The sequence below is a fragment of the Mus musculus genome, chromosome 11 (genome assembly GCF_000001635.26).
Source record: "Mus musculus strain C57BL/6J chromosome 11, GRCm38.p6 C57BL/6J".
In the NCBI taxonomy this organism is placed as follows: Eukaryota; Metazoa; Chordata; class Mammalia; order Rodentia; family Muridae; genus Mus; species Mus musculus.
Genome location: NC_000077.6, coordinates 3,864,510 through 3,879,059, shown reverse-complemented (window position 1 = coordinate 3,879,059; position 14,550 = coordinate 3,864,510). Strand labels below are relative to the sequence as shown.

Below are 14,550 nucleotides of genomic sequence, written 5' to 3'. Positions count from 1 at the left end.
TGGGGACAGAGAATTCAGGCTTCCGGCAGCCACAGCCCATCTCCATCCCCTTGGAGGGACAGCCATACTCTGGGAAAATTGTTGCTTAACATAGGTGTATAGATCGTTCATGTGCTCGCCTCTGTCTATGTTGGTGAGGTCAGTCACATGACAGCTAGGGTGAGGTCAGTCACGTGACAGTATGATGCCAGCTGTCTACCGAGGGGGATGTTGGTGAGGTCAGTCACATGACTAAGCTAGGGTAAGCTCAGTCACGTGACAGTATGATGCCAGGTGCTGACAGGGCTTCTGAAGCCCAGTGGTAGCTCCTGGTAGACACTCTGCAGAGGAAATGCTGCTGGCCATCTCCATCACGGAGACTGATTCTAACAGCCAGAGTGTTGCTGAGGAGACAGTCCTCTGGGCTGTGAGGTCCCTACCTCCTCCTCACTATGTGATCCCTGAGAAAGCGTGCACTCGCTGGCTTTCCCATGCAGCAGCCTTGCCTTTCGTGGCCTGGACTCGTGCATTGCTTCTGTACTTCTCTGTGGATGCAGCTACACCTGGCTGTAGAGTGGAATCACAGCGGGGACATGAGGGCACCCTTCCTTCCCAGCTTTTTATCTTTATTGTTTGAGATAGGCCATCCTGGATCTCCTTATGTAGACCAGGCTGGCCTCTGTCTGCTGATCGCCTGGATTAAAAGCAGGTGCCACCAGGCCTGGCTCTCAAGAGAAACCTAGGCTTCTTTTTTAATTTTGCAGAAAATTCTTCCTGGACAAACTGACAAAAAATCAGGTCCTAATGAAGCCAGCTAGCTCAAATCAGATGGATCAAGATTATCAAGAGGGTCAGAGAATAGCCAACAAATCTAAGCTCTGCTCTTTACTCTGGCGGGATGGCAGACTAGCTGGCTTAGACATCTTCATTTACCCCATTTGGTTCTTCTTCCTAGGAGCTAAGAATAAGGGAGGATGCAGTGTGAGGCTGTGTGTGTGTGTGTGTGTGTGTGTGTGTGAGAGAGAGAGAGAGAGAGAGACTCATACTGATGTCTCAGCTGGCCTAGAACATTCTAGGTAGCCCAGGAATGCTTCAAACACAAAGCAGTTCTGTGCCAGCTTCGTGAGTACTTGGATTGAATGACAGAACCTCTAGACTGACTTACAACATAAGGCTTTAGAAATCTAGTCAAGATAAGTGTCAAAATTCACAGAAAATGATGACCCGTCGACTTCAAAGGTCTTCATTATAAAGCAACCAGGGGTGTGTGATGGTGACACTTCTAATCCCAGCGTTCAGTAGGCAGAGACTGGAGGGAAAGCCAGTGTAGGCTGTATTGCAAGTTCTAGGCTAGCCCAGGCTAACTAGAAAGTAGGGGGAGAGAGAAAGAGAGCATGTGGTGGGGGTGGGGTAGCAGGGGCAGAACATTGGTGTCTACAGAGAAACACTACAGCCACTAAGACCCAGTCTCTTCCAGTGGCTGCCATAGTGTACTGGGTCAGGCCACCAGGACGGGAAAGATAGAAACAGAGAAGTCACCACACATCTTGGCAGGCACACACAGCAGAGTAACACCAGTCAGGTCATGGTCAGGGGGAAAGAGGACACATGGAAATAGTGTCACCAAACTGCTTTAGGGGCATGCCTTCAGGGTCCCAAAGGCCTCCCTGACCTTTTAAAGATTTCAGCACCTCCCATTGCACCTCGATCTGCAGACCAATCTTTTACAACACACAGTGCTTTGATGGGTTCTTGAGACCCTGCTCTGGGCATTCCTTGCTTGGCCCTTTATGAGATGTGGAGACAGAAGATGGGAATGGAGCCCTTCCCTGGCAACAAGACCCCTCACAATTACATCTGGAATACAGCAAAGGTTCTCCAGAAATCAAAATCTGTGCTCTATTAGTGCTGTTTCTCAGAGTCCCTGCTATATTCTGCCTGCCTTATGGTCAGTTCTCCAATAGACTCTTTAACACAACCCTGACTTGTATGTAGTAGATTTTCATTAAGGCGGTGTCTTCTGGATGCTCGTCCATGACCAAGTGAGGCTGGAGAGATGGTTCAGTTGCCAAAAGCACTTGTTACTCTTCCAGAGCACTGGGGTTTGGTTCCCAGCCCCCATGTCTGTCTGGTGGGTCACAAACACATACAATTCTAGCTCCAGGGGATCCAGTGCCTCTGATTTGCATGCACACTGTATTTGTGTGTGCACAGCCACACACAAACACATACAGATAATTTAAAATAATATTGACAAATTAAAATTATGTACCAGATATTGATGTAGCGATTGAAATTCATCAGTGGACAAAAGAGATTCAAACTCTTTGCTATTGTGGAGTTTACGAGCATTCCCTAGTAAGTGAAGCAGGTGAAACCCTTGGCTGGTGGTGTCCAGGCTCCTGCATCCAAAGGCTTTGGGTGCTGTAAAGAGCATCTGAGTACCATCTGCTCCTGTCAACCCGCTGGCTGCAGGAAGCACTGCCTATTGCTGCGTTAGGGAACTTGGTGTATCTGATGTGTGTGGGCTCTGCAGCAATCTGTGTGGACGATTCTGAGTAGGAATCTGACTCGTAGGGGAAAATTTTACCCCTCAAAGCTTTATCTTCATCTGGAAATTGAGAACAATTATACTGTAATTACTCTTTAGCATCCACAATGCTTGGTCCCATTGACATAAATCTCCATGGAGGCTCAAATTTCTAATAAAAAATGTCATGGAAGAAGATGAGTTACTTAGTGCCTGTGGAAAATCAAGCTCAGGGCCTTGAGCCCCACCATCCAGGACCTGCAGCTGAGCTCTACCCACAAGCCCTCCTGTGTGCTTCAAATCTCTCCAGGTGGGCTGGGTGTGGTGGTGCACGCCTTTAATCCCAGCACTCGGGAGGCAGAGGCAGGTGGATTTCTGAGTTCGAGGACAGCAATGGTGCTACAAGTGGGCCTCACCCCCCCCCCCCACACACACACAGACAGGCACACATACATACACATATATACACATGCACACATGCACACACACATATACACATATGCACACATATATACATGCACATACACATGACACATACAAACACACACATGCACACACATGTACACATCCACACACATATATACATGCACCCACATGCATACATACATACACACATGCACATTAGCACAGAGGCTGGCCAGAGGCTGTACCTTTTGGATCTGGACACTGGTAGAGTGTTCAAGGTGCTTGGTGTTGGCATATGACTAGCCTGGCTACCAGTCTGACAGACCTTTTGGTAGAGGCAGCCATGATAGCAAGACTGAGTCCTATAGCTGATAATTATAAAGTCAAATTTCCCCATTGCCTGTCATCTTTGCTTGTTCACAAGAAAATGAATGTTAGAAGTTCTTACACGTATGGGTTTAATGAACTTCTTCTTTTTTTTTTTTTTTGGTTTTAAGATTTATTTATTTTATTATATGTAAGCACACTGTAGCTGTTTTCAGACACTCCAGAAGAGGGCGTCAGATTTCATTACGGATGGTTGTGAGCCACCATGTGGTTGCTGGGATTTGAACTCAGGACCTCTGGAAGAGCAGTCAGTGCTCTTAACCACTGAGCCATCTCTCCAGCCCTTAAGGAACTTCTTAACACTAAGAGTGATTATTTATTTATTTATTTATTTAATTTCAGGGAGAGCTGGGCACCCTAGGCTTCCTTGCAGATGGGCCTCTGAGGGTTCTAGACTAGCCCCTTGCTCTGAATGCTCTCTGCTTGCTGGTCTACCACCACATAAGCAGCCACTGTTCCCACCCCTCCTGCTGCAACCTGCTCTGCTCTATGCTACCACGATCAACAAAACTGCCCTGGACTGTGAGCCAAATGAACCTTTCCTCTCTCATTCTGTCCCTGCGGGGTGATTTTCTCTCAGTGACAAAACAATCAGCACATTAGTCAAGTAGCTTAAGGCATGCCACTGTAGTGTGTGCAACATACACAGAAGTTTAAGTGTATAGTTCTGCAACACAGGAACGCTTCCCCTCCACTCTGAGACCACTATGTCACCCATTCCAATGCATCTACCTAGAACAGTTCTAAGGTGTTCAAAGTCTTCATAGATTGTCAGGCAAGCTTTAATATGCACGCCTTTAGGGGTATTATGTAGGGGACATCACACGCCTCTTGGTATATCATGTAAACATTATCACAGACTTTCAGGAGCTTATGATCTTCCCACAGATTTCAAGTCATTGACTTTGAGATTTGCACCTTTTAAAGTAGAAATCAAGGCATTTGACAAGGATCTATATTTGTCTCCCATCTTCCTTGAGACCTTCCTCACACATGGAAATGAAAATACAGAAAAAAAAAATGTAAACTCTGAGCGTGCCACAGCAAGGAGAACTACCGAAGGCTGTGGCTACTAGGCTACGTGTTAGGGCAGAAAGCTAAAGGAAGCTAAAGGGGGTTCTCTCTCTCTCTCTCTCTCTCTCTTTCTTTGAAGGTAAAGAGTATTTAATCAGGAATAAACACAAATATTCTGAACCATTTATTTAAAATTCTATTTTGTCTTCAGAAATTACATCAGAAACTTACATCTGTACATACAGAACTCAAAGTTAATTTGTACTTGAGTTTAAAAAGATAAATTAGAGCCAGGCAGTGGTGGCGCACGCCTTTAATCCCAGCACTTGGGAGGCAGAGGCAGGCGGATTTCTGAGTTCAAGGCCAGCCTGGTTTACAGAGTGAGTTGCAGGACAGCCAGGGCTACACAGAGAAACCCTGTCTCAAAAAACAAACAAACAAAAAAATCCTAAAAAGATAAATTAAAGGTAAAGAATATTTAGTATAGTCAGACATATTTACAAATACATCAAACCATTTATTAAGCAGGGTTTCATGGAAGCCTCCTGTCAGGGCATATCCTCTAGTTTTTCAGAGTGGAGAATAAGAATGGGTGCTGTGCTGAGGTGGGGTGTTGCTGTGTTGCTGAGTTTGATCTAAAATTCTGGGCTCAAATGATCCTCCCACTTCCCCTTCTAAAGTGCTGAGGCTACCTTGTGTGTGTCACAAGTGGCTCAGTTAATTTTAGGACAGTCACCAAGGTGGGAATGTATAAGAATTCCTCAGAAATAGTCATCAGAATGACACATTAATTATCATCCAGGTTTTGAATATGTTTCTACTGTGAAATTTCTTCTTTGTCAGTGAATGCTTTTCTGGGCTCATTTCTTTGAAGGGCTGGTGAGCCGTCTGCACATTCAATTCCAGAGCCAAAGCTGACAATGGTTAATTTGCTTTCACCTTCCTTTTGGCTTCTTTATGTTTCTTCCAACATTCCAAAAGGAGACTATCTGTTCAGGCTTCCCAAGAATTTCTGCTAATACTATCTCCCACACCACTCCAGAATAAGTTAGGACCACGAAATCTGTCGTCATTCTCAGAGAAAAGGAAAAACCTAATGGTCTCGTTCTCAGGAGCCGCTCTCCAGGGCTGCCTTCCCACGTTTCACTAGTTTGATTCTATAGGTGGCATCCTTTTCATCTTTAGTGGCTGAATCAAAAAAAAAAAAAAAAAAAAAAGGGAATGTAAAGCCACTGGTCTGCTCAGGCCCACGTGCCAGTGTCACGGCCTCCTGATTTTCCCAGTCCCCTCTCTAGCACCAGCCTCAGTCCTGGGCGCATCTTCTTCCTTTTCATCTGTGTTGCTCATACTTTGGAATATTTCTTTCAAAATCTGTAGCAATGTTATAATACATGTCTTGGGATACCTCAGGCCGCTTCTCTGCTTCTTCCTTTTTCTTCTTCCATTTGGCCTTACTTTCTTTTTCTTTATCTTCTTGTTTTCTTTCATAAATGGCATGGTCATGCTTTGTTGGGTCATAATATACGATATCCTTAAATTTCTTAGCAGCCACTGCTCCTTTGTAGAGTTGTTCACATTGATACTCAAAACACTTTGCACAGCATTCAGGGTTTTCCTTTTTTTTCTGCAGCAAGCTCATCTTCGTTCACTTTATTTTCATTTAGCTCTTTCTGTTTGTCCTCACTGTCATTCTCTAAAAATCTAGAGTCCATGTGGAATCTCTCATCACTTCCAAACCGAGACTGCAGATCTGTACGCTTCTGGCCAGCTCTGCCTAAAGGGGGCTTCATTACCTTTGTTAGGGCTCATTTTTTTTAGGTTTTGAGATGAATTTTGCTATGCAGCTCTTGTTGGTGTAGTACTATTTAGCTAGCCAAGGCTGGCAAAAAACTTACAACAATATTCCTGCCTCAGCCTCCAAAGTGCTAGGAGTACAGGCACAGGCCACCATACCTGACAGATTTTGTTACTTAAACTAGCCTGTGATCCCATATGTATGATGCTCCCGTATTTATGTTCCATCACTGTAATAACATTCCAGAGATGCTGTATTTATGGAGAGAGAAGCTCCCTTTGGCTCTGTCTATTATCAGGTAGGACCATGCCTGGTGGCCTGTGTCAAGGCAACATTTCACAGTGATAATGGCTTGGGGGAGCAAAGTCACTAACCCTAAAGTGGGTAAAGAGTTAAGTTGGTAGATTTCCTTTACCCATTCAAGGGACTTTCCCCAGTGACACAAACCTCCCACCAGGCTTAGAGATCCCACTGCCTCCGAATAACTCCAAACTAAGGAACCAGCCTAAAATACACAGACCTTTGCTATAGCTTCATAAACAAGTTATAGATCTATTATTTTGTCGTATATATCGATGTATGGATATATATATTCACATATATGTAAGTATACATATAAACAACACACATGTATATATTTACATGAATGTATATATGTTTCTACATCCATGTGTGTCATATATACACACATCATATATGTTTATATATATGTATATTTATGATATACATCCACAGATATGAAGTGGGAAATTCTGGTTTCTTTGGAAAGTCAGTTATGACAAATGATGTTTTGCTGGGGCACACAGGTGAAGGGTGTTTTGCTATATGTATAGCAAACACATGAAAGGATGCATGATGTGTAGAAAGAGTATAAATCTGACCCCACAGACAGAGGGGGGCTTGAGCATTGGTTCTCTTTGCTCGGCCTCACTATGCTTCCCTGTGATATGCAGCCGAGGACACACAGGGGTTGGCTCACCTGACACTGCATCGCTGAGCTTCCCTTGTGGTGATGTCATAGAGAGAAACTGGCCACAGAACTTCTTGTGATGTTCCTGCGGCTTCTTCCCACTTCCTCAGACTCAGGTTGGTTAGGGAGCCTCTCCGATTCTTCTGGACTGAACTGCCCTTGCTGATTCGTGCGTGGTATCCGCCAAGCAGACTGGACTGCAGCTGTTGATTCATGTTTGGTGTTTGCTACTGGACTGGACTAAGAACACCGGGGATGGGAGTTACCCCAAAGAACTGTTTCTAAACAGGCACACTTCCCCCTGTATCCTAATAATATTCCTTTCCCACTACATCTGGTGGGTGGTAGATTAGAGGGGAGGTTGAATCATTATTAAAGTAGGATGTAAAAAATATACACCTACACTGGGCAGTGGTGGCGCATGCCTGTAATTCCAGTACTTGGGAGGCAGAGGCAGGCGGATTTCTGAGTTCAAAGCACCTTATAAGTGCCTGGTGCCTGTGGAGGCCAGATAAGGGCATCAGATCCCTTTGGAGTTACAGAAGGTAGTGAGCTGCTGGGAATGGAAACCTGGGTCCTTTTAAAGCTTAGCCTGTACTCTTAACCACTGAGCCTACTCTCCAGCTCCAGTAAAATCCTTTTCTAAAGAAACTGAATTATGGGTTGAGACAGTTCAGTAGGTAAAGTACCTGACTTAGAAGCACAAAGATCTGAGTTTAATTCCCAGAACTCATGTAAGGAGAGCATGTGGTAATTCTAGCCCCTGGGAGAAGGACACAGGCGGACCCCTGTGGCTTGATTGGCCAGCCAGCCTAGTCTACTTGGCAAGTTCCAGGTCATTTAGAGACTTTGTCTCAAAAAATGGTAGATTTGGAGTTGCACCCTGGGTTGTCCTCCAGCTCCTATACGTAGGTGCACACACGTGCATGAGCACACATGTGCATACACAGACAAAAGGAAAAAGGATGCATGCTGGCACACATCTGTAATACAGGCATTGGGAGCAGGGGAGATGTGACAGAGGCAGGAGAGTCCCCAAAAGCTTGCCAGTCAGCTAGAGTAGCCATAGAAAACCAACAAGGAGACCCAGTCTCAAACAAGGCTGAAGGCAAAGAGCGACCCCCGAGCTGTTCTCTGGCCATGGCATGTACATAACCGCATTTACAAGGGTGACTGCCTATATATACATTGTACACACATGCATACACACAAATTAAAAAATAATCACTCTCCAGTCAGACTAACAGAAAAGAGGAGCCCAGGGAGCGGATGAAAGGATGCCTTCGGGCTGGGCAGATGCTTCAGAAAGCAAAATTGTGGCATGCAAACCTGACAGCCAACCAGAGTTCAAGCCCCCAAACCCACAGAAAGGCCAGATGTGGTGCTGTGTATCTGTAACCAAGGTGGAAGGCAGAGACTGGAGAGTTGTCCGGACACTTGAGGAGCAGCTAGCCTGGAATATGTAGCACAGAAGCAAACCCAGTGAGAGACCCTGGCAGGAAGAAGGAACTGATTCCTGAAAGTTGTCCTCTGACAGCCCCACCCCCACCCCCACCCCCGTGTTCCTGCCTCCCACCACACCACATATGTGTCTGCACTCATTCACACTCCAAACTAAAGAGTAATTAATATTTTAAAGAGAGAAAACTTGACTTCCCAGGTGTGGACAGTAGTGAACCCAGGAGATGAGTAATGTGGTAGTTGTTAAGAATGGCCCCCTTAGGCTCACATATGTGAATGCTTAGTCACCAGGGAGCTTTTGATAGGATTAGAAAGATTAGGAGGAGTGGCCTTGTTGGAATAAATGGAGTTATAATTGGGTGCCCACATGCTCTGATGGATCATAGCAGTTTATCTGGGGAGGCCAAGGTGAGGAAGATCTTTTGTTTATTTCCCTTGAGGCTAGCTGTCCTTCAATCGAGATCTTCCTGCCTCTGTCTTCCAAGTGCTAGGGATACAGGTGTGTGCTACCATGCTTAGTAGAATAGAGAATATTTAAAGGAAAAATAAAGGCTACATAAGTTTTTAAAAAAATAAATAGCAATTATCCTTGGCTAGAATAATCAATAAGGATGGTACCAGTCTGAGATAGAATAGGGTGCTGCAGAAATTATTTATGTAAGATTGCAGTTTTAGATGCACCACATAGTAGCTGATATCAGACTTATGTGTACCTCATAGCCTTTGCTTTTTGGCTTTCTACTTCTACTTTGTTTTGCATTTGGCATCTATAACTCCATTTTGATTCTGATGACATTTACACAACAGACAGACATAATAAGTGCAATAATAATTTCATCATGTACATTTTATTAGTCTGATCAGGCTGCCATAGCAAAATACCACAGACTAATGACTTAAAAAACAGAAATTTGGGGACTGGAGAGATGGCTCAGCAGTTAAGAGCATTGATTACTCTTCCAGAGGTCCTGAGTTCAATTCCCAGCAACCACACAGTGGCTTACAACCACATGTAAGGGGATCCGATGCCCTCTTCTGGTGTGCCCGAAGACAGCGATAGTGTACTCACATATATAAAATAAATAATTCTTTTTTAAAAAAAAAAACTGGGGAGAACTGGACCTGGGATCTCGAAAGCAGGAGAGCTGGCCCCACATGGGAGAGTGGGCTCTGTACCTCCCCTGGACAGTAGGGTAGAGCTGGGACTTGTTGCAGGGGTTGCTGGTGAGCAGCTGCAAGGGCAGGAGAGGCAGGCTGACCAGCTCAGAAACCTCTCAGGCCCAGACCCAGGGCTGTGAATTGGCCCACCCCAACATCTACCCCATCATAGTACCTTTTGGTTACTATGAGTTATATTATATGAACATTGGAGTATGACATATGTTTAAGTCTGTGCTCCTAAACTTTTTGACTCTATACCTAGAATTAGGATAGTTGGATCATAGTTTTTAAGGCCTAATACTTGCTAGATAAGTACTATACCACTGAGCTACATCGCCAAACATGCCCTAGACATGTTTTCATTTATTTGTTTATTCTGAGGTAGGTTTTTTTTTTTTTTTTTTTTAGCTCTAGCTGTCCTGGAACTTTCTTAAACATATCTCATACAATTATAGTTCATTACTTCTAGTAAACCACTGAATGTGAATGTGCTTGGGCATGCTTTTAATCCTAGCACATAGGAGGCCGTGACAGAAGAATTGAGATTTTGAGGCTAGCTTGAGCTATAATAGTAAGACTCTGTTTTGATTTTTTTTTTTGGGGGGGGGTGGTTTTGAGATAGGGTTTCTCTGTGTAGCCCTGGCTGTCCTGGAACTCACTTTGTAGACCAGGCTGGCCTTGTGTGGGCTGCTAGAGTACACAAAGGGGCCAGTCCTACAGACCCAAAACCACAGGATCTCCATGACACAGGGTGACAACAGGATATCCTAGAGGAGTCCCAGAGAGGTTCCAGTATTGATAGTGTAGCAAAAGCCAGAAGCCTTATATCAGACCAAGCAAAGAACATTTGCAGGCAAAGAATGTGGACAAAAGGGAATACTGTGGAACCCACTGTGACACACTTCAGCTTCCACAACAAGATTTTTTTTCTTTGTTGGGGGAAGGTTGCTCTCTGTAGGGAGCTTATGAGGAGAAGGGAAGATATGCAGGATTGGGGTTCATGACGTGAAGTTCACAAAGAACCAATAAAAAGTTAAAAAAAAAAAAGGAACCAGAAATTATTTTTACAGTTTTGGAGGCTAGGAAGTCCAAAATCAAGGTGCTGACCTAGAGGGCTTCTAGCGAGCACCCACAGGGGCCGCTTTCTCTCAGTCCTTATATTGTGAAGCTAGAGCAAGCCCTTTGGTGTCTCTTACTGGTTTTGTTTTGTTTGTTTTATGGGCATATATTCTTTTGTTTTGTTTTCTTTTTCTTTTTTGTTTTGTTTTGTTTTTGAGACAGGGTTTCTCTGTGTAACCTTGGCTGTCCTGGAACTCACTTTGTAAGACCAGGCTGGCCTCGAACTCAGAAATCCGCCTGCCTCTGCCTCCCAAGTGCTGGGATTAAAGGCGTGCACCACCACTGCCCGCTGGCATGTGTTCTTTTAATAGGGTCTCACTGTGCTGTTCTGGCTGGCCTGGAACACACAGAGACCTTCTGGCCTCTGCCTTTAGGTGCTGGGATTTAAAGGTGTGTGCCACCATGTCTAGTCTTCTCGTGTCTCCTCTTATAAAAATACAAGTTCTGTTGAATTAGGGTCCCATCATGTATCCTCATTTCACCTCAATTATGTGCTTACTTCAAATACAGTTACACTAAAGGTAAGATAAGAATTTGGGGTTCACACTAGGGAATTCAGCATTTCTTAAACTCTGATCTGTGTTCAGTATCATCCAGCTGTTCCTAAAATATATTTTTATGCTTTGTTTATTTGAGTCAACATCTGAACAAAATTCACATACTGCATCTGGTTAAAATGTCTTTTTAAAATTGCTAATAGTTTCCCAGCTGCGATAGCACATGCTTATAATCCCAGCACTCCAGAGGCTGGGATAGAAGGCTCATGATTTCAAAATCAGCTTGGGCTATGTAGCAAGTCCCAAGCAAGTCTACAGTGAGGCTCTGTCTCAAGGCAGAACAATAACAAAAATTGATAACAATTTATTTCCATAAATTTTTAGATTGTGAATTTATTGAACAAATTGGTTTTTTGGTTGTAGAGTTTCCAGTATTTTCTGAGTAAATTCTCTGTGCACCCACAGGCAAGCAATAAAGACTTTTTTCCAGGTATAAGCATATCCTGCGGGGCTTACCTTGCAACACTATAAGCTCCGAGTAAACTCATCCTTCTCTAAGTTTTATTGCAGCATTAGAAAAGAAACTAAGACAAGCTCCTTGGGATAGTGAGCAAATTTCTCTATCTTAAAATATTTAAAACCAACTTATTTATTATTATGTGTCGTGTGTGAAGATATGTGTCGTGTTCATGTGTGCCACAGCATGTAAGTAGAGGTCAGAGGACAACTTTCCGGAATCAGCTTTCTCTTTACACTTGACTGCACTCAGGTTGTCAGGTTTGTGGGAAGGGCATTTATCCCCTGAGCTGCCTTGCTGGGCCCTGCACTTCTTTTATACTGAGCCACAGAGATACTTGGTAAAATTCAAGTTTAGTGTTTTGCGGTGTGGAGGGAGGTTATAGAGACAATCATAGATGGAGCTCAGTTGTCAAGAGCACTTCCATAAGCCCCGGGTTCTATTCTGAATACTCATAACCATCTGTAAGTCCAGTCCTAGGAGTCTGATGCCCTCTTCTGCCCTCTGCACACGCGTGGTGCAATACATACATGCAGATAAAACAGCCATACAACATAAAAAAATAAATACATACATAAAATTCAGAAAAATAATCATAGATGGTACTGTTTCGCTCTGGCTCTTAGCAGGCTACACGTACTATTCTGTGACTCTCCTCTGTTGTTAAGATCGATGAACACATTCAATTCATGTCACCTGGATACGTAATGACATTCTCCATGACCTGTCTCTTAGTAGCTACAGGTTATATTTATTTGCCTTGATTCATTATTCACAAGGAGCTGCCCAAAGGTGATGATTGGTTCGAATTCCATTGTTCTCTTTATAGTTATCGGACAATGCTTTGGTTAGTATGAGATTAGTTTTACAACAAAGGTAACTTATCAGTTTTCAGAATAATGACGAAGTAACTCCAAAGTGAGTTATTTGTTTTTAAATAACTTTAGGGATTTGTGGGCTTAATGATGGCTTTACAGCCCATCACAATAGTGATTATTCTTACTGATGCTCAAATTGTTTCATTTGGATTATAAGTGGTACCTCTTTCCAGCCTAGCAAGGCTGGCTGTGACCTCCCGCCACTGCTTAGCGGAGCCACCTGCTGTGCTGCTCCTTTGATGTGCCATTACCTGCCCGAGGCCCAACCTGCCTGAGGCCGAACCGGTTCTCTTCCAAGACTTTCCGGAGTTAGCACCGAACTTTGATCTTCATCTTCGAAAGTTCCCACTAAAAAGCTGACCTATCTACTTCTAAGGAACTTGCTTGGCCAGGGACGGGCCTCCCTTTTTCTTTATAAAGCGTGTTTGCTGACATTAAAATTGAACCTTGAGCCGAGCCTTGTCTTGGTTCCGTCCTTATCTCGCGCAGCCTAGCCCCTCTTCTCTTCCAGGTTTCCAAAGTGCCTTTCCAGGCTAGAACCCAGACCTGTGATCTGCTAGCCGGACACAACATATAAGGTCATGTTTAAATTGACTCCTGAGTTCTTTGGATAAAACATGTTAACACAGTAGTCCTGAATGACTCTTTGCTTCTGACTATGACAAGATCTTCCAGATAAGTTCATCTATTCTTTCCTCCTTTTATTTATTTATTTTTTAAATGTGCATGGCTGTTTTGCCTTCCCATAGATGCCCATACACCACATTTGTGCCTGTAGAGGCCATAAAAGGGCATTGGCTCCCTGGGACTGGAGTTGTAGATGGTGTGAGCTGCAGTGTGAGTTCTGGGACCTGAATCCCAGGTCCTTAGCAAGACTGGCCATCGCTCCTGCTCCGGGTGGCTCTGTCTATCTTGTGCATTTCCTGCTCCAGACTTGGAGTTGACATTTCTTTGGGAAAGATCAGAGATTTTAAAGTTTTTCTTTTTTTTTGTCCAGAATATTAAGAGTGAAAGCTCTGGGCCAGGTATAATGGCTCACGTCTGTAATCCCAGAACTCTGGTTCTAAGAAACAAACATTTCCAGATGGAGACCAGCCTGGACTACATATAAAGACTCTGTTTCAACACACTTTATTTTAAAAGATTTATTTATTTTATCTTATGTTTATGAGTATACTGTAGCTATACAGATGATTGTGAGCCTTCATGTGGTTTCTGTTCTGGGAATTGAATTCAGGACCTCTGTTCACTCAGGCACAAAGATTTATTTATTGTTATATGTAAGTACACTCTAGCTGTCTTCAGACACACCAGAGGAGGGCATCAGATCTCACTACAGATGGTTGTGAGCCACCATATGGTTGCTGGGAATTGAACTCAGGACCTTTGGAAGAGCAGTCAGTGCTCTTACCCACTGAGCCATCTCACCTCCTTCCCCCCCCCCCCCACTTTAAAAATGAAAATAAATTTCCCTTGTTTCTAGAAGCTTTGGTTTCTCTAGGATAAAGGGCATTCCTTGTGGTGGGGTGTGGGGCAGCTGTTCTGTGTCCTGCCCTCCTCTTGACAAAACACTGAGCTATTAGCTATTTGCCAGACAAGCTGTTCTCCCTGGTTTGGGTCTTTGTACACAGCGGTTTCTCCTTGAAGGTCTTTCTTGTTTCTCTAACTCTGTAGACCTTGTCTCTTCTGTGACTCTTGCCCAAATTTGGTAGAACTAATGACAGGCCTGTCATCTTAGGTAGCTTGGCAATTTGTTTCAGGAGTCGAAACATCTCGTTAAGAATTTATTAGTTAGCTTCCTTCCCTGAGGGCTGCACACACATCTGACACGTGCATG

At 43.9% G+C, this 14,550-nt stretch overlaps 1 pseudogene; it reads right to left on the bottom strand.

Annotated features, from left to right (window-relative positions):
* On the bottom strand, window positions 4,448-6,090 carry Gm11952 (predicted gene 11952; annotated as a pseudogene).